General features: G+C 45.2%; 1 protein-coding gene across 3 annotated transcripts in view; it reads right to left on the bottom strand.

Annotated features, from left to right (window-relative positions):
• The window catches only part of LOC149127870 (uncharacterized), a 197,140-nt gene extending 177,567 nt beyond the window's left edge, over positions 1 to 19,573 (bottom strand). For 2 of the 3 annotated variants that reach the window (XR_016230016.1, XR_016230017.1), the window contains exon 1: positions 19,077 to 19,556. The gene's annotated coding sequence lies outside the window, so the exon portion shown is untranslated. Of the gene's footprint in view, positions 1 to 19,076 lie in introns of all 3 variants that reach the window. The other variant, XR_016230018.1, reaches the window with a different exon arrangement.
• Between the last annotated feature and the right edge of the window lie 3,408 nt (positions 19,574 to 22,981).

Raw genomic sequence — 22,981 nt, 5'->3', positions numbered from 1 at the left:
AGGACTGTCCTTTCAACAAATGGTTTTGGGAAAACTGGATCTCCACATGAAAAAGTATGAAGCAAGACCCATACCTTACACCTTATACAAAAATCCACTCAAAATGGATCAAAGGCCTAAATCAATAACCCAATACCGTTAAAATTACAAGCATTCATTAGGGAAACCTTGCAAGACACTGGCATAGACAAAGAGTTCTTAGAAAAGACTCCAGAGCCGGCGCCACAGCTCACTAGGATAATCCTCCGCCTTGCGGCACTGGCACACTGGGTTCTAGTCCCGGTCGGGGCGCCGGCTTCTGTCCCAGTTGCCTCTCTTCCAGGCCAGCTCTCTGCTGTGGCCAGGGAGTGCAGTGGAGGATGGCCCAAGTGCTTGGGCCCTGCACCCCATGGGAGACCAGGAGAAGTACCTGGCTCCTTCAATCGGATCAGCGCGGTGCACTGGCCGCAGCGCGCTGGCCACAGGGGCCATTGGAGGGTGAACCAACGGCAAAGGAAGACCTTTCTCTCTGTCTCTCTCTCTCACTGTCCACTCTGCCTGAAAAGACAAGACAAGACAAGACAAGACAAGACAAGACAAGAAGAGAAAAGACAAGACAAGACAAGACAAGACTCCAGAAACACAGGCAATCAAAGCCCAAATCAACAAGTGAGATTACATCAAATTGAGAATCTTCTACACTGAAAAAGAAACACTCAGCAAAGTGAAGAGGCAATTCACAGGATGGGCGAAATTATTTGCAAACTAAGCAACTGGTAAAGGATTTATATCCAGAATATATAAAGAGCTCAAGAAACTCAACAACAACAAAACAAACAATCCAGTTAGAAATGGGCAAAGGTCTTAAACAGGCATTTCTCAAAAGAGGAAATCCAAATGGCTAAAAGGCACATGAAAAAATGCTCAGGATCACTAGCCATCAGGGAAATGCAAATCAAAACCACAATGAAGTTTCACTTCACCCCCATTAGAATGGCTTTCATACAGAAATCATCGAACAACAAATGTTGGCGAGGATGTGAGGAAAAAGTTATCCTAATACACTGTTGGTGGAAATGTAAACTGGTATACCCACTGTGGAAGACAGTATGGAGATACCTCAGAAATCTGAATATAGACCTACCATATGACCCAGCCATCCCCATCCTGGGAATCTACACAAAGGAAATGAAATCAGCATATGAAAGTGTTATCTGTCCCTTGTGCTCATTAAAGCTCAATTCACAATAGCTAAGATATGAAATGAACCCAAATGTCCATCAACTGAAGACTGGATAAAGAAATTAGGGAATTTGGCCGGCGCCGCGGCTCACTAGGCTAATCCTCCGCCTAGCGGCGCCGGCACACCGGGTTCTAGTCCCGGTCGGGGCGCCGGATTCTGTCCCGGTTGCCCCTCTTCCAGGCCAGCCCTCTGCTGTGGCCAGGGAGTGCAGTGGAGGATGGCCCAGGTGCTTGGGCCCTGCACCCCATGGGAGACCAGGAAAAGCACCTGGCTCCTGGCTCCTGCCATCGGATCAGCGTGGTGCGCCAGCCGCAGCGCGCCGGCCGCGGCGGCCATTGGAGGGTGAACCAACGGCAAAAGGAAGACCTTTCTCTCTGTCTCTCTCTCTCACTGTCCACTCTGCCTGTCAAAAAAAAATAATAATAATAATAAAAAAAAAAATTAGGGAATTTGTACACCATAGAATACTACACAGCAATAAAATATGAAATCCTATGGTTTGCAACAAAATGGATGCAACTTGAAAACATTATGCTTAGTGAAATAAGCCAATCCAAAAAAGACAAATATTATATGTTCTCCCTGATATTTGGTAACTAATACAGCACCTAAGAAGTTGCCTATAGATGTAAAATTGACACTTTCAATATGCAATCACTTTGAACAGTCCTTGTCTCAACTGTTGAGGAACAGTTTTTTTTTTTCTCATACTATTTATTGAACTCTTTACATATAATGGGGTTAATCTCATATGTATAAAGTTAATTGAAAATAGATGTTAGTGAAAAATAAGAATGGGAATAAAGAGGGAAGACGAAGAATATGAGAATGTCGGTGGAGGCAAAGTAGAATGAGAACAATCACTATTTTCCTAAATTTATACTTATTAAATGCATAAAGTCTTTTTGCCTTAAATAAAAGTTTTCTAGGTAATACAAATAAATTTTTAAAAAGGAAAAAAAGAAATGGGTATGTTCAACAGCTATCCAATAATCATATTGGTTTCCTAACTGATGCTACGATGACTTATGTATAGAAGGAGCTGATAGGAGGCCCATGAAACCCATATCCCTACCTCAGTAGTGAACTGAAGCCAAAGCCACATCACTGGGTAACTCAAAAACAAGACAGATGCAGGGATGAAGATTCCTCACATTCTCATTTGACTATCTGGTTTGACTTGTACAAGAGGCAGATGGGTCTTGAAAAAGGACAGTAAATTATCACAAACTTCATCAAAAATTAATCTGTTGTTCCAGATGTGTGCTTTTTACTGGAGCAAATCAACACATACTGAAGCACCTGGTTTTCAGCTTTGATCTGCAAAATGCTTTCTTTTCTTTTTTTAATTTTTTTTTTTTGACAGGCAGAGTTAGATAGTGAGAGAGAGACAGAGACAGAGAGAAAGGTCTTCCTTTTTCCATTGGTTCACTCCCCAGGTGGCCACCACAGCTGGCGCATTGCGGCTGGTGCGATGAGCTGATTCAAAGCCAGGAGCCAGGTGCTTCTCCTGGTCTCCCATGGGGTGCAGGACCCAAGCACTTGGGCCATCCTCCACTGCACTCCCTGGCCACAGCAGAGAGCTGGACTGGAAGAGGGGTAACAGGGACAGAATCCGGCGCCCCAACCGGGACTAGAACCCTGGGTGCTGGCGCTACAGGCAGAGGATTAGCCTAGTGAGCCGCAACGCTGGCCACTTTATTTTCTATAAAATGAAGCAGAATCACCAGGAGTGATTGGTTTACTCTCACTTTTTAGTCCAGAGTAGGAGGGGTTTCCAGAAGGCTCATGAAAAACAGGCATTATGAAAAAAATGCATATATATATATTAACTTTATAAAGAGGTTTATTTTTCTCACAGTTTTGGGAGGCTGAAAGTCCAAAAAGCATGGCATAGCTGTTGCAAGGGGCTCCTCTTGGCTGCTTTACTTCATGGCAGATGGGAATAGGGAAGCTTGTGTGAGAGCAATCATATCACCAAATAGAACATCAGAAACTGGTGAAGCCAGGCTTGCTCTTTTTATAAACCCCCTCATTAGAACTACCCATGGATCCAAGGAGAACTATGTTAATCCCTTTCACCAGTGGTGCCCTCAGCAACCAAAGTTTCTTCTCCTAGGCCTCATCTCCCAGAGGTTCCACCTCCCAACACCGCTTCACTGAGGACCAAGCTCCCAACACATGACCATTGGAGGGACACTGAGACCACAGCCAACCACAGCTGATACGTAGGAGCTTACTGTGCACAGAAGATGGGGAAGAGCATTTCAGACATAGCTACCAGCAGAGAAAAGAAAGTAAGGTGTTCCTAGTGCGTGCGTGTGTGTGTGTGTGTGAAATCAGGGAATAACAGAACATTGGAGAAGTCTCCAATTTTATTCAAAAAACCCTGATGTGATCCAACTTCTGTGAAGTGATCTTCTACCAGTTGACAACTCCAACTGTACTTAGTCCATCAATCTCACTATTTGTGCCCCCATTGAGCTCATATCTCATCGACTCAGCATCTATTGAGTTAGAATGGAGGTGCTAAGCACTAGGAATATGAGATAATAAGGATAATGCCTACCCTCAAATTTATGAAAAAGAGAGAAAAGCAATGTTGGAATTGTAATGAGGAAAAAGAAGTATTCAAGATTGAGTGCACAGGGTGCAGTAGTGGTACAAAGGCAGTTGATGTTCACTTGTTCCATATTTGGCCACACTCAAGTTGTCTCCTGAAACCTTTGGACAAAACCACATCTGTGGCCGGCGCTGCGGCTCACTAGGCTAATCCTCCGCCTAGCGGCGCCGACACACCAGGTTCTAGTCCCGGTCGAGGCGCCGGATTCTGTCCCGGTTGCCCCTCTTCCAGGCCAGCTCTCTGCTGTGGCCAGGGAGTGCAGTGGAGGATGGCCCAAGTGCTTGGGCCCTGCACCCCATGGGAGACCAGGAGAAGCACCTGGCTCCTGCCATCGGATCAGCTCGGTGCGCCGGCCGCAGCGCGCTGGCCACGGTGGCCATTGGAGGGTGAACCAACGGCAAAGGAAGACCTTTCTCTCTGTCTCTCTCTCTCACTGTCCACTCTGCCTGTCAAAAAAAAAAAAAAAACACATTTGTTTTGCTTTTCTATCTGCCCAGACTTGATTTTCCAAACTAAAGTTGTACCTTTCTTCTCCCAGACTTAGAATCAGCCATCTTTCCCAGCATCTCTTATTTCTTTTCATGGGAAATGGTATTTCAAGACATCCACATGAACATTGCTATTGAATGGATCGTCACAATCTCCTCTAATTTACATCTCTAGCTCCTTTTTCCCACACAAAGAATTACAGTTCTCAATGATGCCAGGAATGATAGAATTGGATTGTCACAGAATTACTTTTTAAATTTACATACACAATATTCACAAGAATGTCAGTACCAAAACTACTGACAATAATATGAGTACCATGATCAGTGTCAGTTTGTTTTGTTTTCTTTTCGCAGTTCTTTTTGTTCCTGGGATACATGCCTTCATAAATATAGTCAAATCACTGGGTTTTTAGGTCCTTCGCAAGAATCAGAATTCTTTTGTTTAATAGACACATAGAAATTATACATATTCATGGGACAGAGTATGATATTTCAACACATGTGTACAATGTGTAACGATCACATCAGGGTAACTGCTGTATCTATCACCTCAAATATTTATCATCCCCTCTATTACCTGTATGCCCTAATGTGCTATAGACTTAGAAATAGTGGTTAGGAGCCAACCCACCTGTACATGACAGGACTTGCAATTCCCTACCCTTTTGGTACAGGTGATCAGAGCTTTTAGACAAGACACAGCCCCCCACACACACATATTTTATACAACCCTAAGATCACAAGTTTAGCTGCAACAAAGTATAAAGATCTCTGCTATGAATGACAATATTTAAAGAAAGAAAGTCAGTTACTTTAGTTATATAAATTAGTTCTTTGCACCAAAAATTCCTCAGCTATGATGAAATTTTAGGTTTTCTTAAGAAACAAATTGACCCATGGAAAAACACCAAGCTTCAGAAAAGCCATTGAGAGTTTTCCCAGTAAAGAAGGAACCCTATCTTCCTCTCTCCCTTCTCAATGCAGTCTGAATTCTAAGAGTATCTAATGTTAGTTACCAGGTTTTGTTACTTTCCCGCCACCCATTTCTCTCAGTAATGTAAACAATATCGCCTGTTTACATTTATTATCAGTGTCACACTGTTTTTAACCAGTTTGGATTCCACTGGAAGTGGATGCAATTCTATTCTCTTCCTCCACACTCTTACAAACGTTTAGAAGAGAGACCCTCCAATAACTTTTGCCAATCTGGTAGATATGAAGTTTCATTGGGATTTCACTTTGCATTTCACTGAATATTAATGAGGTTGAGCATCTTTTCATCTGTTTACAGGTTATAGACTCCCTCTTTGAAGTTTATATTTATGCCTTTTGCTCATCTCTAAATTTAGTTGTTTAACTTTAAAGATTTCTGTAAAATTTTATTTGAAAGGCAGAGTTACTGAGAGGGAGAGACACAGAGACAAGATCTTTCATCCACTAGTTCACCCCCCAAACTGTTGCAATGGCCAGGACTGGGCTAGACCAAAGCCAGGAGTCATGAGCTTCTTTGGGGTCTCCACATGGGTGCAGGAGCCCAGGCACTTGAGCCATCTCCCACCACTTTCCCAGGTGCATTAACAGGAAGCTGGATCAGAAGTGAAGCAACTGAATCTAGAATCCTGCCCATATGGGATGCCAGAGTTACAGAGGGCGGCTCAACCTCCTACTACACAACACAGGCCTTTAGTTGTTTAATATTTGCTTAATGATTCATAGGAGGTGTCGCTCCCCCTCTTCGTGGAGGAACGACACAGGACCCTGCGCTGTTCTTTCGTCTGCTCGGCCCTCCCCGGGTTTACTGCTGGTTCTTCCCGGGTTGGCTACTATCCCTTCCACCTCCGTGGAAGGGCAGTTCCCCCTGGCCACATTCCCCACTTCCGCAGGGGAGTGGCACACCGCCGGCCGGCTTTCTCGGGGGCTGCACAGGTGTTCCCCTTAGATGTTCCCCTTAGATGTTCCTGGTGCATGCCATCTCTCTCCTCCTTTATAGTCCTCCTCCACCACTCCCAACTCGGCTGCCCACACGCCGAGTATGCTGCTCTCCTCCAATCAGTAGCAAGTCCTACAGTTTATTGGTTGAACTGGAGGCAGCTGTGCGGAAGCTGTTTACTTCTCTCCCAGCGCCATATTGTGGGAGAGCAGATGCATAGAATAAGTCTTAATTCCAGTAACTCAGTCCAGTCTGGGCTGCTCCCCACAGATCCCCCTTTCTTTTTATTTTTTGGCGTTGATACGCGCCTGTCTTCGGTGTCCCGCGGCACACACTCTGCTCTACTTGCTAGAGTTGCCACAGGTTCTTACAAGTCCTATCAATCAGGCAAACCGAATCCGGGTCCTCTCTTCGCCATGTTGTGAGGAGGTTTTTAGGCGCTGATGCGTGCCTGTGTTCGGTGACCTGCGGCTCACACTCTGGTCTCTGGTTGAGCCGCCTGCTGGTGCTTACCGCCTTAATCAGGCAGACCGAATCCAAGCCTCCTAATTGCTGTATTGTGGGGAGGCCTTACTGATGTTAATTCGTGCCTGTCTTCGGTGACCTGCGGTGCATAAGCTGCTAGCCGCCCGCAGGTGCTCATCGCCTCACTTAATCAGGCAGACTGAATCCAAGCTCTCTCATTGCCATGTTGAGGGGAGGCCTTTCTATTCTCTATTTCTCTATCTCCGGGCATTCCTATTTCTCCCATTTTACTTCTATCTTCCAGCATTCCTATTTCTCTCACTTTACTTCTAAACTTCTATTTCTCTTATCCCTGCAGCTTCCCGACGCCTTGCCCCGCCGGCGGGCTCCGCCCCGAGGCTGCTTCTCGGCGCCTCGCCAGCTCTGAGCCGCTTCAGCCCGCGCCCCTCTAATCTGCACGGCCTCTGGGCTCTGCGCGGCTTGGCTTCGCGCGCTCCGCGGTCTCCACGCCCTTTGCGTCTGCACCACGGCCTCGCGCCAGCCCCGTTCCCTATCTATTCACGCCCCATGCTCTCCGCACGCAGCGGCTTCCGGGAGTCACACAGGGTAGCTTGCGTCTCCGCCACTAGCATTCAATCTAAGTTCCCCGGGCTAGCCTGGCGAATTCAACCCAGCTTACGTCTCCGCCCCACGATCTGGCTTCCCGTCCTTTGCTCCCCGGGCTAATCAGACGGATCCCAATCTGGCTTACGTTTCAGCTTCTGGTTTCAACTTTTCGCCCCCTATTCCCGGGCTAACTTGAGAATCCCAAAGTGGCTTTCGTTTCCGCCTTGGCCTGCCCCCCGCGGCTTCAATTTCCCTAACATTTTTCTCTACCCAGTATGTTTCCCTAAGCTTTCTTCCAACAATATTCCTCCCTCATTTCTCCTGGCCTCTCCCCACAGTCCGCATCCGAGTCTGTTTGTTCTAGCTTTCACTTTCGCTTTCGACCTTAGAGATTTCTCCCAGCTTCCCCCCGTAGTCCGTATCTGAATCTATGCCTAGGCTTTCAATAGCTTCTTCCGGCACCTTCTTCGTCCGGCTTTTCCCTAGGCTGTTTGCTAGTCTCTCTCTCCAGTATTTTCCCAGTTCTTCCCGTTTCTTCCCTCCTAAGTTTGCTATCCGTTCTAGGTTTCCTATCCGAGCTAGGTTTCCTATCCGAGTCACGGCACCATTATGTCGCTCCCCCTCTTCGTGGAGGAGTGACACTGAACCCTGCCTAGGCTTCATATCCGAGTCACAGCACCATTATGTCGCTCCCCCTCTTCATGGAGGAACGACACTAAACCCTGCCTAGGCTTCATATCCGAGTCACGGCACCATTATGTCGCTCCCCCTCTTCGTGGAGGAATGACACAGGACCCTGCGCTGTTCTTTCTGTCTGCTCGGCCCTCCCCGGGTTTGCTGCTGGTTCTTCCCGGGTTGGCTACTATCCCTTCCACCTCCGTGGAAGGGCAGTTCCCCCTGGCCACATTCCCCACTTCCGCAGGGGAGTGGCACACCGCCGGCCGGCTTTCTCGGGGGCTGCACAGGTGTTCCCTTTAGATGTTCCCCTTAGATGTTCCTGGTGCATGCCGTCTCTCTCCTCCTTTATAGTCCTCCTCCACCACTCCCAACTCGGCTGCCCACACGCCGAGTATGCTGCTCTCCTCCAATCAGTAGCAAGTCCTACAGTTTATTGGTTGAACTGGAGGCAGCTGTGCGGAAGCTGTTTACTTCTCTCCCAGCGCCATATTGTGGGAGAGCAGATGCATAGAATAAGTCTTAATTCCAGTAACTCAGTCCAGTCCGGGCTGCTCCCCACAGGAGGTCTTTGTATGTTCAGGCTACTAAGTCTTTCTCAATCATATTCATTGCAAATATTTTTTTCAGCTTATGGTCTTTATTTCAAAGATTTATTTATTTGAAAGGCAGAGTTACAAGGAGAGAGAGAGTAGAACAGAGAGACCTTTCATCAGCTGGTTCACTTTCCAAATGGCCACAGTGGCCGGGGCTGTGTCAATGGGAAGCCAGGAATCAGGAGCTTCTTCCTGGTCTCCCAGGTTGTAGGGGTACTCCAGGGGTGTAAGGGCTCAAGGACTTGGGCCATCTTCCACTGCTTCCCCAGGTGCATAATCAGGGAGCTGAATAGGAAGTGGAGCAGCAGGGACTCGAACTTACAGGCTGTGGCCATAGCACCAGCTGCTGCTTATGGTCTTTTTACTCTCTTCATGGTTACTTTCAGTAAACAGAAGTACATATTTTGGGTTAGATGCACTTGTCAACATTCTCTTTTATGACTGTGCCTTTTTAGGAATCTTGTAAAAGAAGCCATTCAAAAGGCATACCTCATATTCTCCTACATCTTCTTCTCAATGTTTATGAGTTTGACTTTCTTAACTTTCATATTCACCTTTATTAAATAGGAACATATTATCGTGCATGCTTGAAGTAGAGCTACAATTTTACTTTTGTCCATATGGTTAATGATTTGCTAGGGTCTGTTTTTCTTCTGTGTGGTCCGAAGGGCAGCTTCTTCTGTTGTACATTGAGTTCTCAGATAATCATGGGTCTATTTATGACCTGTTTTGTTCTCTCAGTCTACTTGTACCTCCTTGCATCAATGCCACACTGTCCTAATTATTCTCGCTTTACAGCGTCTCCATTTCTAGTAAGGAAAACACCCCCACACACTCACACATTCTTTTTTCCACTTTTTCAGTAGTGGCTCTTTTTGCCCTTTGCTACTCTGTATAAATTTTATAATCCTATTTTCACACTCCATGAAAATACTTTCTGAGATTTGTATTGAGATTTACTGAATCTCTCATTCAATCTGGGCATAACTGACATCTTTATGATCTTAAATTCTTCCCTTCGAGAACATTATTATGGACAAGTTACAAAACACCAAACAGCATCCTGTTTGCTAACTATTCATAGATATGTACTAATTAAGGGTACAAAGAACGGCAAGAAAATGATTCATTCAGTGATTGTCTAGGTCAGGGAGCAGGGTATGTGGTGCGGTGTATGAACTGGGGCGGAGCATACGCTCATGCTTCTTTTGCTATCATCCTTTAAACTGGACATATTCATGTATAGCTATTTTTATATATAGGACATGTTTCACAAGTCAAATTTGAGACATGCAATAAGAGATATTTGCCGGCCGGCGCCGCGGCTCACTAGGCTAATCCTCCGCCTAGCGGCGCCGGCACACCGGGTTCTAGTCCCGGTCGGGGCGCCGGATTCTGTCCCGGTTGCCCCTCTTCCAGGCCAGCCCTCTGCTGTGGCCAGGGAGTGCAGTGGAGGATGGCCCGGGTGCTTGGGCCCTGCACCCCATGGGAGACCAGGAAAAGCACCTGACTCCTGGCTCCTGCCATCGGATCAGCGCGGTGCGCCGGCCGCAGCGCGCCGGCCGCGGCGGCCATTGGAGGGTGAACCAACGGCAAAGGAAGACCTTTCTCTCTGTCTCTCTCTCTCACTGTCCACTCTGCCTGTCAAAAAAAAAAAAAAAAAAAAAGAGATATTTGCCAAACCAACTGATATAGAACAAAAGTGTTAAACTTCTGCGTTTACTTCTCCACATTATACAAACTTGCAGGTACTGAAATGTTAGTCCAACATTTCCTCTTTTTTAGAGATTTTATTTATTTGGAAGGCGCAGTGATAGAGGGAGCTAGAAACAGAGGGAAACATAGAAACCAACTGCTGGTGAGAGAAAGAATCTTCCATCTTCTGATGCATTCCCCAAACAGCCACAACATCCAGGGTAGAGCCAGACTGAAGCCAGGAGACTAGAATTCCCTCTGGGTCTCCCATGTGAATGCAAGAGCCCAAAGATTTGGGCCATCTTGTGCTGATTTCCCAGGCACATTTGCAGAGAGCCAGATCAGAAACAGAGTAGCCAGACTCAAACCAGCACTCCAATAAAGGAGGCCAGCATCACAGACGGAGGCTTAACCCACTGCACCACACTGCTGGCCCCCAGCATTTTCAAGAATAGCTGTGTCCTCCTATGTACCATGGGGAAAGTTTTTGCTCAAAAAATTGAATTCTTAAAAGATAACCTATAGGGCCGGTGCTGTAGCTCAATAGGCTAATCTGCCTACGGTGCGGCACACTGGGTTCTAGTCCTGGTCGGGGCGCCGGATTCTGTCCCGGTTGCCCTTCTTCCAGTCCAGCTCTCAGCTGTGGCCCGGGAGTGCAGTGGAGGATGGCCCAAGTGCTTCGGCCCTGCACCCGCATGGGCGACCAGGAGAAGCACCTGGCTCCTAGCTTCAGATCAGCATGGTGCGCCGGCCGCAGTGTGCCGGCCACAGCGGCCATTGGAGGATGAACCAACAGAAAAGGAAGACCTTTCTCTCTGTCTCTCTCTCTCACTGTCCACTCTGCCTGTCAAAATAAATAAATAAATAAATAAAAATAAAAAGATAACCTATGGGCCGGCGCCACAGCTCACTTGGCTAATCCTCTGCCTATGGCGCCAGCACCCCAGGTTCTAGTCCCGGTTGCTCCTCTTCCAGTCCAGCTCTCTGCTGTGGCCCAGGAAGGCAGCGGAGGATGGCCCAAGTGCTTGGGCCCTGCACCCGCATGGGAGACCAGGAGGAAGCACGTGGCTCCTGGTTTTGGATCGGCGCAGCGCGCCGGCAGTTGTGGCCATTTAGGGGGTGAACCAATGGAAAAAGGAAGACCTTTCTCTCTCTCACTCTGTATAACTCTGCCTGTCCAAAAAAAAAAAAAAAAAAAAGATAACCTATAGAAGCAAAATTGACACTTTGAGAATGCAGTGACTTTGAACAGCCTTTGTCTCAACTGTTGAGGAACAGGTGTTTTTTTTTTTTTATATATATATTTGTTGAAATTATTTACTTAGTACAGAGTTAATCTTACATGTATAAACTCAACTGAAAATAGATCTTAGTAAAAAAAATAAGAATGGGAATAGGAGAGAGAGGAGAAAGAAGAGTGGGAGTGCCAGTGGAGGGCGGAAGGGTGGAAAGAATCACTATGTTCCTAAAGTTGTGTTTATGAAATGGATGAAGTTTGTGTACCTTAAATAAACCGTTTCTGGGGAAAAAATAAAGTTGATAGAAAAACAAAATTAGAGGAAGAGTTGGGCCCAGGTTGTGGTACAGTGGGTTAAACTATCACTTGCAACATGAGCAGCCAATATTTGAGTGCCAGTTTGAGTCCCAGCTGCTCTGCTTCCAATATAGCTTCCCACTAATGTGCTTGGGAAAGCAGTGGAAGATGGCTCAAGTGCTTGGGCCATGCTACCCATATGGGAGAACCAGATGGAGTTTTGGTCTGGCACAGGCCTGGCTGTTGTGGTCATTTGGGAAGTGAACCAGCAGAGGATGATTCTCTCTCTCTCTCTCTCTCTCTCACTGTGCCTTTCAAATAAATAAATAAATAAATCTTTTTAAAAAGAAAAAATGATTTCTGACGTTCAAATTCAATTAGCATTTTACAGTGTACCATCTCTTTATGAATTTTAGCCATCCCCCTCTCAAATTCATCATTCAAATTGAGTTGAGTGTGCATTCATTCATACATTTGCAAATTACATGGCATTATTCATAGTACTAGAGCTAGAAAATATAAGAAAATAAATATGAATATTCCTGAATACAAGAAGAATGTATGAAGTAAAACAAGTGCTCAAATAACTAAGTGGTCTGATTGAAAACGTAGAGGTAATATTAGTAATTGGTACAAAATGGTATGGAAATTCATAGGAGGTCAAGTTAAAAATGTGACTCAAAGAGGCAGAAGGGCTGGGGAATAGTCACAAACCACTACCTCTTGGTTTTAAAATAGGCAAGAAAATGTATGTGCTGTTTGAGCTCTTTTTACCCATATTCCAGATTTCTGTCTGCTTGAAAAGCCAACAACTAGATTCATTAACCCATTCTCTTTTGGCTCCAAATAGTGTTGGTTTGGTGCTTTCAAACCAGAAAGAATTTATTCTCTATTCCAACCCTACCATGACACAAAACTACACAGCTTCAGAAGGTGCAGATACAGTACATTTTGAGAGGGCAATCGAGACCGCAATCTGCAAAGTTTTTGCCTGTCCAAAGCCTAGAGCTGATCCTGCATAATTTAGATGCACCTCAGAGAGGAAGCCTGAAAGAAAGCCAGTGCTAATTGACTGAATTGACCAAGTGAGCTGGCTGCTTTGTTTTTACAGAAACCTGTTCACACATTCAATAAATCTACTGAGGGGGATAAATTTAAAAAATAGAATTATCTGATGTGTCGCCTATTCTCTGCTGTCCACTGCCTCTCAGACCCCTCCCCTGGACTCCAAATGGTTGTTTGACTGAACTTTTCCATTTTCAATTACTTTCTCTTGTTTCTTGTTTACATGACGCATTAATATCCTATAGTCAGTAGAAGGGGTGTTCTGTTTCCAGAGGAGCTTAAAATATTCCTAGAAGATTTGGATATGAAGGCAGAAAGAGTATGCAAGCTGTACAAGGGGGCCAACAAAGCTAATGTCATTTTTCTCACTTCAGATCCCAGAGCCAAAGCAGTCTATGGGACACACTGAGCAGTCATTGACATTTCCAAAATGGCAACACAGTGATGTGAAGGGTCCTTCTCATCGGAAGGTACTGCAGGCTTTTAAGCCTGAGCACAGATTGCAGGCTTTATTCTTGGCCTGCCAGAACTGCATTTGCACTTATTAATGCAAGAGTTTGTAATAATTAAATTCAGGACCACTATCAATTGCAGCCATGAGAACTTTCTCTCCCAAATGTGTACAGAAGGAGAGTCCAATTGCCTGCTGAAAGGATTAGTAAACTCATCTACTATCCTGAATCCTGGGCACTGTTTCAACCTCCTCCAATTATGTGAATCTATAATAAGGAATGGTCTGAGATATTGGCAGAGTATATATGAAAGCTACAGCTGATTAAAATGTTTCCGGTCTCTTTGAAACAGTTTTTTCCTTAGGATATTTTTATATCCTAAAACATAATTTTATGGGATCATAACTTATGAGATCATATCACCCCATTGTATATCAAATACTGCTTTAAGAAATTATTTTCCATGGATTTTAGTACAGACTGCAGGGAAGATGCATGACAAAGTCTTGATAGACTTCTTATTGTTAATCATACATAGCCACTTGACTGAGCCGTGAGGTTCCCAGATATTAGCGAACATTATTTGGGTATGTGGGGGCGGGGGGTCCTAGATGAGATTAACATTTGAACCCATAGACTGACTAAGGCAGACTGCTCTCCCTAATGTGAGTGAGCCTCATTCATCCCACTGAAGGTCTGTATGGAACAAGAAGTCTGAGTAGGAAAGAATTCTCTATCTACCTATTTCATTCAAGGATTTGTTTATCTAGTTGAAAGGCAGAGTTACAGAGCAGGAAGGAAAGACAGAGGCAGAGGCTGAGAAATCGTCTGTCTGCTAGTTCCCTCCCCAAATGGCTGCAACAGCCCAGCATAGGCCAGGCAAAAGCCAGGAGTCGGGAACTTCATCCAGGTCTCCCATGTGGGTGCAGGGGCCCAAGCACTTGGGCCGTCTTCCACTGCCTTCCTAGGCCATAGCAGGGAGATCATTGGAAATAGAGCAGCCAGGACTTGAAGCAGCACTCATATGGGATGCCAATGTCTCAGACAGCAACTTAACCCACTGTACCACAAGACCAGTCCCCTGCCTCTTTTTCTGCTGAGATATTTATTGACCATCTCCCACCTTGGGACTTGGAGTCGGACTGGACTTACGCCATTTACTCTCCTGGTTCACACGCTCTCAGACTCAGACTTAACCTATACCATCAGCTCTCCAGATCCTCCAGCTTCTGTGTGTATGTGGGAGTGTGGGTCAGTATGTATATGTGAGTGTAAGTGTGTGTGTGTGTGTGTGAGTGTATCTGTGTCTGTGCGTGTGTGCATGTGTGTGTGGCCTCAGGACTTCTCTGTTTCCATAACCTTAAGAGCCAATTCCTTATTTATATACTGTCTATTGGTTCTGTTCCTCTGGAGAACCCAGACCAATACAGACCACAGCCACACAGTTTCTGAATGAGGGCTCCATTTCTAACTAGGTAAACTTCCGTATGTCTGTCCAGCGACAGAAAATCATAACCACCAAGTTATAAATAAGCACTGACTTCTTTTTTATTCTGAAGAAATAATACTTCTGCCTTGAACAGTGTTATTGCAGAGCACAGATACCCCTCCTTGAGAAAGCATCTGAAATCACCTCCTTCCACCACTCGCCATGCAGTATCATCGACACAAACAGGATGCACAGCCCTGAGACTGAATTAAATCAAATCTCTCAACTGTTTGAGAGCCTGATTTTTTATTTTACTTTTTCTAATTAATTTTCATTTGTCATAACCTTGTGTGATTTGATCTGCTTCTACCAATCATGAAGCAGTCAAGCATCTACAACCACCAAAAAATGGGGACTAAGCCCTATCAGTTGGCTGAAAATGAGAGTCTGAATGGTCCTAGATCAGTATTGTCCTCTGTGAGGATGTTGATTCCATACAGGGAAACCTTGTTTAAATCACAGCTCATTTGATAAATATTTTAAATATATCAAATAGAGGTAACACTTCCCTCTCTCCTCAAAAGAAGATATAATATGCACAGACAAAATACTTGTATTAAATTAAAATACATTTAATCACAGACGGTTTTTAAAAATAAAATGTTTTGTAAAGCAAGTAAAAAATGATCAGAAGTAGATCACTTCATTCACCTTGCTCGTCATCTTGTTTCAAATCCATTCTGCTGTGCCTGATGGTTCTTTGTTTTTATCCACACTGATATCCTGCAATATATCCCCAAAAGCACAAGAAAAATACAAAATGTTGGGGCCAGCACTGTGGCTCAGTGGGTTAATGCCCTGATCTGAAGCGCTGGCATCCCATATGGGCACCGGTTCTAGTCCCGGCTGCTCCTCTTCCAATCCAGCTCTCTGCTATGGCCTGGGAAAGCAGTGGAGGATGGCCCAAGTCTTTGAGCCCCTGCACCTGCATGGGAGACCTGAAGGAAGCTCCTGGCTCCTGGCTTCGAATTCACAAATCTCTGGCCATTGCGGCCATCTGGGGAGTGAACCATCAAAAGGAAGACCTCTCTCTTTCTGCCTCTCCTCTTTCTGTGTAACTCTGACTTTCAAATAAATAAATAAATCTTTAAAAAATAAAAAATGCAAAATTGGACTTTACCAAAGTTAAAAACATTTTTGCTACAAATGACACCCTCAAAAATATGAAACCTCCCAACTTCAGAATGGGAGAGAATACTTTAAAACCATATAAATAAGGGGTTTTTAATAAAAATATATAAGGAATTCTTACAACTCAAGTATAAAAATGATAAATAACACAATTTTTAAATGGGCAAATAATATAAACAGGAATTTATCAAAATAAGATATACAAATAGCAAATAAGTACATGGAAAGATGCTTAATATCATTTAACACCAGAGAAATGTAAGTCAAAACTCTCAAAGAGCTATCACTCCATGCCCACCAGAATGACTACACCAAAAAAGACACAGTAACTGGCATTAGTGGAGATGTAAAGAAGTTAGAACTCTCATAAATCACTGGTGAGAATGTAAAACAGTGCAGCTACCTTGGAAAACCATTTGCCAGATCTTCAACATGTTGGCCTCAGAAATTCCATAAGACCCAGCAATTCACCTTCCAGACCAATGCCCCAGAGAAGTGGAAAACTACATCCAGAAATTTTATACAAATGTCCACGGTGGCCCCATTCTATTAGCCAAACAGAGTAAACAACCCAAATACCCACCAAATGATGAATGGGAAGATGAACTATGGCATATCCATTAAAATGGAATATTATTCGGCAATAAAAGAAAGACACTTTGCTAGGTACTGCAACAAGGATAAACCTTGAAAGCCTGCTAAGGGAAAGAAAAGCCAGCCAGACAATATTCAGAAATGTCCAGAATAGGCAAATCAGTACAAATAGAACAGAGATTGGCAGTGCCAGGGCCTGAAGAACAACTAACTACTAACAAACATGGGTGTGATGGATATGTCCTAAAGTTGATGGGGTGAGAGTTACCCAATTCCATAAATCCACTAAAAACCAGTGAACTATATACTTTAAATAGTTGTACTGCATGGTGTGTGAATGACAGCTCAATACAAAACTTGCATTTGCTTTAGACCCTCCCTCACTGTGTGTGTTGTGAGTTGGAGAAAAACACAACAGAGGGGACTGGAGCGTCTGACAGCACTTGTGGACACCTGGAGCATGCGGCACATGTTTGATACCTCTAACCCATCCTTATCTCTAACCCATCCTTTTCTTTATCATTATTAACTCAGAAAAGGTTAGAATCTTTTATATTGTGACAGATAGAAGAATGTGTCCAGAAATGCCACACATTCCCTTAATTTAAGAAATTGCCAGAACTCTGGAGGAAGACCTCTGCACTACATGTCTGAATTCTCTGACTATCTCCAGGTATATAACCTTGGAGCAGTTGAAGGCACCCCAGCCCTTCACGATTCTGACGGAGGCACTCTTTCAGTATCCCCCATGCTTCTGCCAAGGTGTCACACTTGCAAACTGTGGACAAGCTCTGTTCCTCCAACCTCAAAATGTTTACAGGTAAAGGTTCCCATGAAGTGCATTTTCTACTGAATTGCTCCTTCAAACTCTCACCCAAAAGTCAGAATTCAAATTTCTCTGCCTTACTTGAAACAATCTTAAGTAGTGAAATAAGCATTTAAGGAGGCACATTAAACCCAATGACTTTTGAATGTCGATGCATTTGCCCCGAGAGTTAAAAATCCCGAGATCTTTTGCCATTACCCCCACAGACTCAATTTCATTTTCGGTAGGCATTGCTCCACCTGCCCTTGTACCTTACAAGGATTCCCACTGAGAGAATAAATTGAATTATCATTTTCATTTAGCATAGTGAACACTTTTGCAAAGCGAATGAAATTATTACAAAACTGGGTCTTTTAAAAATGTTTAAATAGGGAGAGAAGGATCTAATCTTCCTGTCTAAGCAACAACACTAAATTCAGGAAGTTTTTTTAGTAGCTCTCTATCTGCTGAACAATTACACATAGGATAGGTGATGGACGGATAATGGGTGAAGTGAGTCAGCTCAGGACAACTCTGTCATCTATATTGTGAGTGTTCCCCTCATTCTGAAAGCCAGAGGAAGGTACAGTGGCCTCAGGAGAAGCATACCTGGGCTGAAGTAGCTTTCACAAATGGAATGGAGCAAGCAAGTACTGAAGGGCCTCACCCAGGAATCCTGGCACAACAGAGCAGTCGCTGGCAACACCGAGCTCAAATGAGAGTTAATAAAATACAGAATATACATTGCCCATTTACATTTATTGCACATTAAACTTCCCTGCATACAAAAGATAATGACAGATGCAAAACGAGAATGCTGAACAACTCAAGCCCACCAGTGGGGAATGGGCGAGGTGCCAGCTCCCCCTATAAAATCAAACAGGCAGCCCCATGCAGCTCCAGGAGGACTGGGGATGGAGAGAAGGCAGGGCCTTTGGGGCCACTCTGAAGTCACCCTGAGAAATCTTCAGGTGCAAAGGAGAAGGAGGCAGCCCCCAGCATTACGCAGTCCTGAAAGGAACTCGAAGGGCCGGTGCTGTGGTGTAGTAGGTAAAGCCATGCCTGCCACGCTGGCATCCCATATGGGCGCTGGTTTGAAGCCTGGCTGCTCCACTTCTAATCCAGCTCTCTGCTATGGCCTGGGAAAGTGGCAGAAGATGGCCCAAGCCCTTGGGCCCCTGCACCCACATGGGAGACCCAAAAGAGGCCCCTGGCTCCTGGCTTCGGATCCGCATAGCTCCAGCCATTGCAGCCATCTGGGGAGTGAACCAGTGGATGGAAGACCTCTCTATGCCTCTCCTTCTCTCTGTGTGTAACTCTGACTTTCAAGTAAAATAAATAAATCTTTTTAAAAAAAAAAGAACTTGAGATGGCCCATGCAGTTTGATGTAGCATTTTATGAACCACCCCTCTGCAAAATTTTCAACATGTACCACGTGCTCTATTTGTTGGAAAGGTCTTTGAAACTCAGAAAGGTAACAGTAGTCAGGGGTAAGCAGGTGACTCTTTAAGGGGTTTGTGCTCCAAAGCAATCCATCATGTTCCCCAGGCAGAGGCTTTTCCTGAGGGTCTTTTGTGACACCTCTCACTTCCCACCTAGGAAGCACTGTTGACTGAGGGTCCGAGAAACCCGCACACTCTCTTACTGAAATCCCAAAGCCACCTATTCTGTAGAAGCATTGATTTTCACAGCAACCACATACCAGATGCAGTTAGGCTATCAGCCAGGTGCATGGCTCCGTGCTACTGAGCTGCTCCGAGTTCTTCCACTTCTCTCCAACTCTGAGTTCCTAGGCCGCTATTGAAAGTGCCCCAGTGCGACACTCTGGGACCAGGATTAGAGGAAAAACTTAGAGTTGCCTCAGGCAAACCTCTCAGCGAGCGCTCGCACTCTCTCTCACTCTCGCTCTCTCGCTCTCTCTCGCTCTGCAACTCCGCTGCAAAAGAGCATCAATGCAGGTATGAACTTGGGGAGCCCTGCTAACTCCACCCTGCTCACTCAGAACCTGGGGTTCCTCTTCCCTGCCCAGCAGTCAACTCCTTGGGGGCCGTGCCTGCTGCAGGCACCCACTGTCACTCTCAGACACTCTTCTTACATTTTGTGCAAGCTTTAGCACAGCTGGGAGCAGAGCTGCAGCCTCCTTAGCACAGCTGAAGAGAACAAAAGCTGCCAGGGCCTGGAAGATAATGAGCTCTCCATCCCTCCCTCTTCTCCCCCACCACCCCCCCCCGCCTCCGCCCCTTCCCCAGCCCCACCCCCTTCCCTCTGACAAGTGGAAAATCACCCAGAAGCTTCTCTCACCAATGGGGCCTTTATTTATTTATTTCCTAACGAGGGTGATGGCGTTGCTTACCCTGCTTTTCAGAAGCTAAAATGCTTTGGCAGCCAAGAATGAAAGTGTTTGTCTTAATTCTGCCCTCTCGGCACGAGCTGGTGCAGCAAATGGCCTGCGTTTCCTCCTGCCACCGCCCGCTGCCACGGTGGCAGTGGCAGAGATAAACAGCCCATCAGAGCAGAGCTAAAAAGAAATAGAGAAAAGGGGCTGGGAGTAGTTTAATTACTTTGAATGGCTTTTTGTGTTCTGTGTGATTGCTTCCTATGATACAGTAGTTTCTCATTCTCCATGCAAGCTCCGTGTTTCTATTCATAAGAATAAGATTGAAGCAGGAAATTGGCTTTCAGCAGTAGAAGAGAGAGAGAAAGAGGGGCCTAAGAGGCTGGCCGTTTCCTTTGGAGGAAAGCAAGCCCTGCAGGGCTCCCGCAGGGCTCCCACAGGGCTGAGCTGAACCAAGGAGAGGTGTCAGCCTCCCCACCCCGCCCTGCAGAATGGGAAGGACTTCGTCACCCGTCCTGGGGCAAGGATGGGCTCTCAGGTGGTGCACATGGCAGGGCTGGGACAGGTCTCCAAGCAGGGCTGGGATCATTCTGGGGCTGCCATCAGCCTAATTGAAAAAGTATGTGTATGCACGTGTGTCTGCGAGCCAACTATTACAGGACAGAATGCTACGGTTTGCACAGGAGTTGGCTCCAAAATTCATCCAGGATTTTAAACTCCAAAGTCATAAACTAGGGGTACTAAGAGGTCGGGAACTTCATCCAATGATGGAGCTGTAGGAGGTGAGCTGAGTCAGGCCGTGGCGCCCCATTCGGGGAAGGTAGTTCTTGCAACAGGAGAGACTACAAATCCCAGTTGGGTCCAGCCACCCTCTGCTTCCTGGCTCACCACGTCATCCTTTCTCTGTGTTCCACCACTGCCATGGGCCCCCCTCACCAGACACCCACCCACCCAATGGGGCTGCCTGCCCTTGGACTTGAATCTCCAGGACTATGAGCCAAATAAACCTTGTTGCTTCGTAAGTATCCCTTATCAGGCATTTTGTTACAGTGGTGAAGAGTTGACTAATACAGACAGATTGTAGATTTTAGACTCTGGATTGAAATCCAGGAGCACACTGCTTTTTTTTTTTTTTTTTTTTTTTTTGCCTCCAAGTTATCCATTCTTATCTGCTTGTCGTTTCTATAAACTGAGAATCTGTGATTCATACTAATGAAAGTCACCTCTATATATGACACAACTCTATGATCAAAGGAGATATTATCGGGCCATTAGTCACTGACAAAGAATCAAGTCTTCTTAATATAGCCTTCATTACAATCCTGTGTCAGATTCACGTATTTTTCCTATGTAAATTTAATTGCCTTAAAAACTAAAAATAAGTTGAATATATTAGAGGAAGCCCTATGAAAAACCATTTTGTAATATAAATAATGTATGTTCTATAAGTTCTAACATTTTGTGTTGGGTTTTTCTTTTTTTTTTTTTATTTAAGAGGTAAAGAGACTAGGGGGAGGCTGTTTCACTCCCTAAATGCCCACAGCAGCTCCCATCTCCTGTTTCACTCCCTCCTAAGTGCCCACAATGGCTGAGGCTTGGCTAGGGCTGAAGCTGGGAGCCAGGAATGCAATCCAGGACTCCTAGGTGGGTGGCAGGAACCCAACTCCTTGAATCATCACCACTACCCCCCACAGCCTATATTAACAAAAAGCTAGAGTCAGGAGCCAGAGCCAGGAAGCAAATCCCAGTACTCCGATGTAGGACACAGGCATCTTAGCCATGAGGCTAAATACTCAGGCTAGGATTCCTTAAGCTAGAGTAAATCTATACTTGGAGACATTTGCGTTAAGGACTGAGATTCAAGAGCCTATCCAGAAAATTTAATGTCTAGTGTACAGAGCAGTTTGAGACAATGGGGTGAAAAAAATTAATGGTAGCTCTACCTTCGAGTTTCTAATCTACCCATGAATTTGCAAAAGAAGGGTAGGGCTGATAGTACTTAGAACCATTACGCAGAACAGGTGAGTCCAGCAGCTACTCCAGGCAAGCCCCGCAGGTGAGCTTTGCAATCTACAAGGCAATATTCAGATGATAGCATCTAGCTTTGTGTTATGAGATGTTCATGAAGGTGAAGCTTATGGAGCAAACTTTTAGATTCAAAATACTCCTGAAGGAAAGAAGATGGACCCAAGACCTGGAAATAACATCTGATATAATCTGATACAAAAGGGTAAATATTTGCTTCAAATTCAAAACCTTAAACAGCACAGGCAAATGGAAAGAACACACCAAGCTCAAATAGGTGGTGTGAGGTGGGCACTTGGAGCAGAGGTTAAGACACAACTTGTGATGTTCACATCCCTTATCAGAGTGTCTGGGTTTGAGTCCTGTCTCTGCCCCTAATTCCAGCTTTCTGTTATACTCCCTGTGAGGCAACAGGTGATGACTCATTTAGTTGGGTTCCTATTACCTGTATAAGAGACCTAGATTGAGTTTCAGGATCCTGATTTCAGCCTGGCTCAACCCCAGCTGATGAGCATTCGCAGATGGAAGATATTCATTCTCTTTCTCCCTCTCTCTCCCTCTCTGTCTCTCTCTCGCCCTCCCTCCCTCCCAAATAATTTTTTTTGAAAAATGGGTGGAGAATTGGATAGGGACACAAGGGACACATCTCTGAGATAACGTAAGCCATATAAATTGCTCATTGGTTCAAGAACTGTGATTAGAGGGCACTGAAGGAAATAGGAAGGGAGAAACACAGAAAAGAGATCAAAAACTATAAAGCAAAACAAAATGAGGAACAAATGAACCAGAATCCAGGGGAGCAGAGCTGTAATAGGAAATGAGCAGTAGGCTACATGTGACCACAGAAGATGCTGCCTTCCACAGTCCTTTCTGTTCTTCACAACCCCTCCCTGGGGTACGCCTGCCATGAAGGATCTTCTCCCTGGTTCCTTGCTGCAGCTCCCAGACTAACCCTGTGCCTAGTCACATTGAAAGTCATGTCCAGGACCCCTACGTTCCTCTGGGAGGAAAGGATGTCATCAAAATGATGGAGTTGTAACCTCTATGAATCGGATATAAAGGACCAGCTACCACTGGGGGCAACATCTAAAAACAATGGATAGTGAAAAACACCTCACCCCCCAAATCGCCTTCCTGACAGGCTGGCCATCATTTCTAGAGCTCTGTATCAAGTTAGAGTTATGCGGAGGGTCCCAAGGCCACAGTGTGGCACCAGACCCAGAAGTCTTAACGCAGGGACCGCATAG

This window comes from Oryctolagus cuniculus, chromosome 2 (genome assembly GCF_051225735.1).
Source record: "Oryctolagus cuniculus isolate XC-2025 breed Fujian yellow rabbit chromosome 2, ASM5122573v1, whole genome shotgun sequence".
In the NCBI taxonomy this organism is placed as follows: domain Eukaryota; kingdom Metazoa; phylum Chordata; class Mammalia; order Lagomorpha; family Leporidae; genus Oryctolagus; species Oryctolagus cuniculus.
This window is presented reverse-complemented; position numbering and strand designations above follow the sequence as displayed.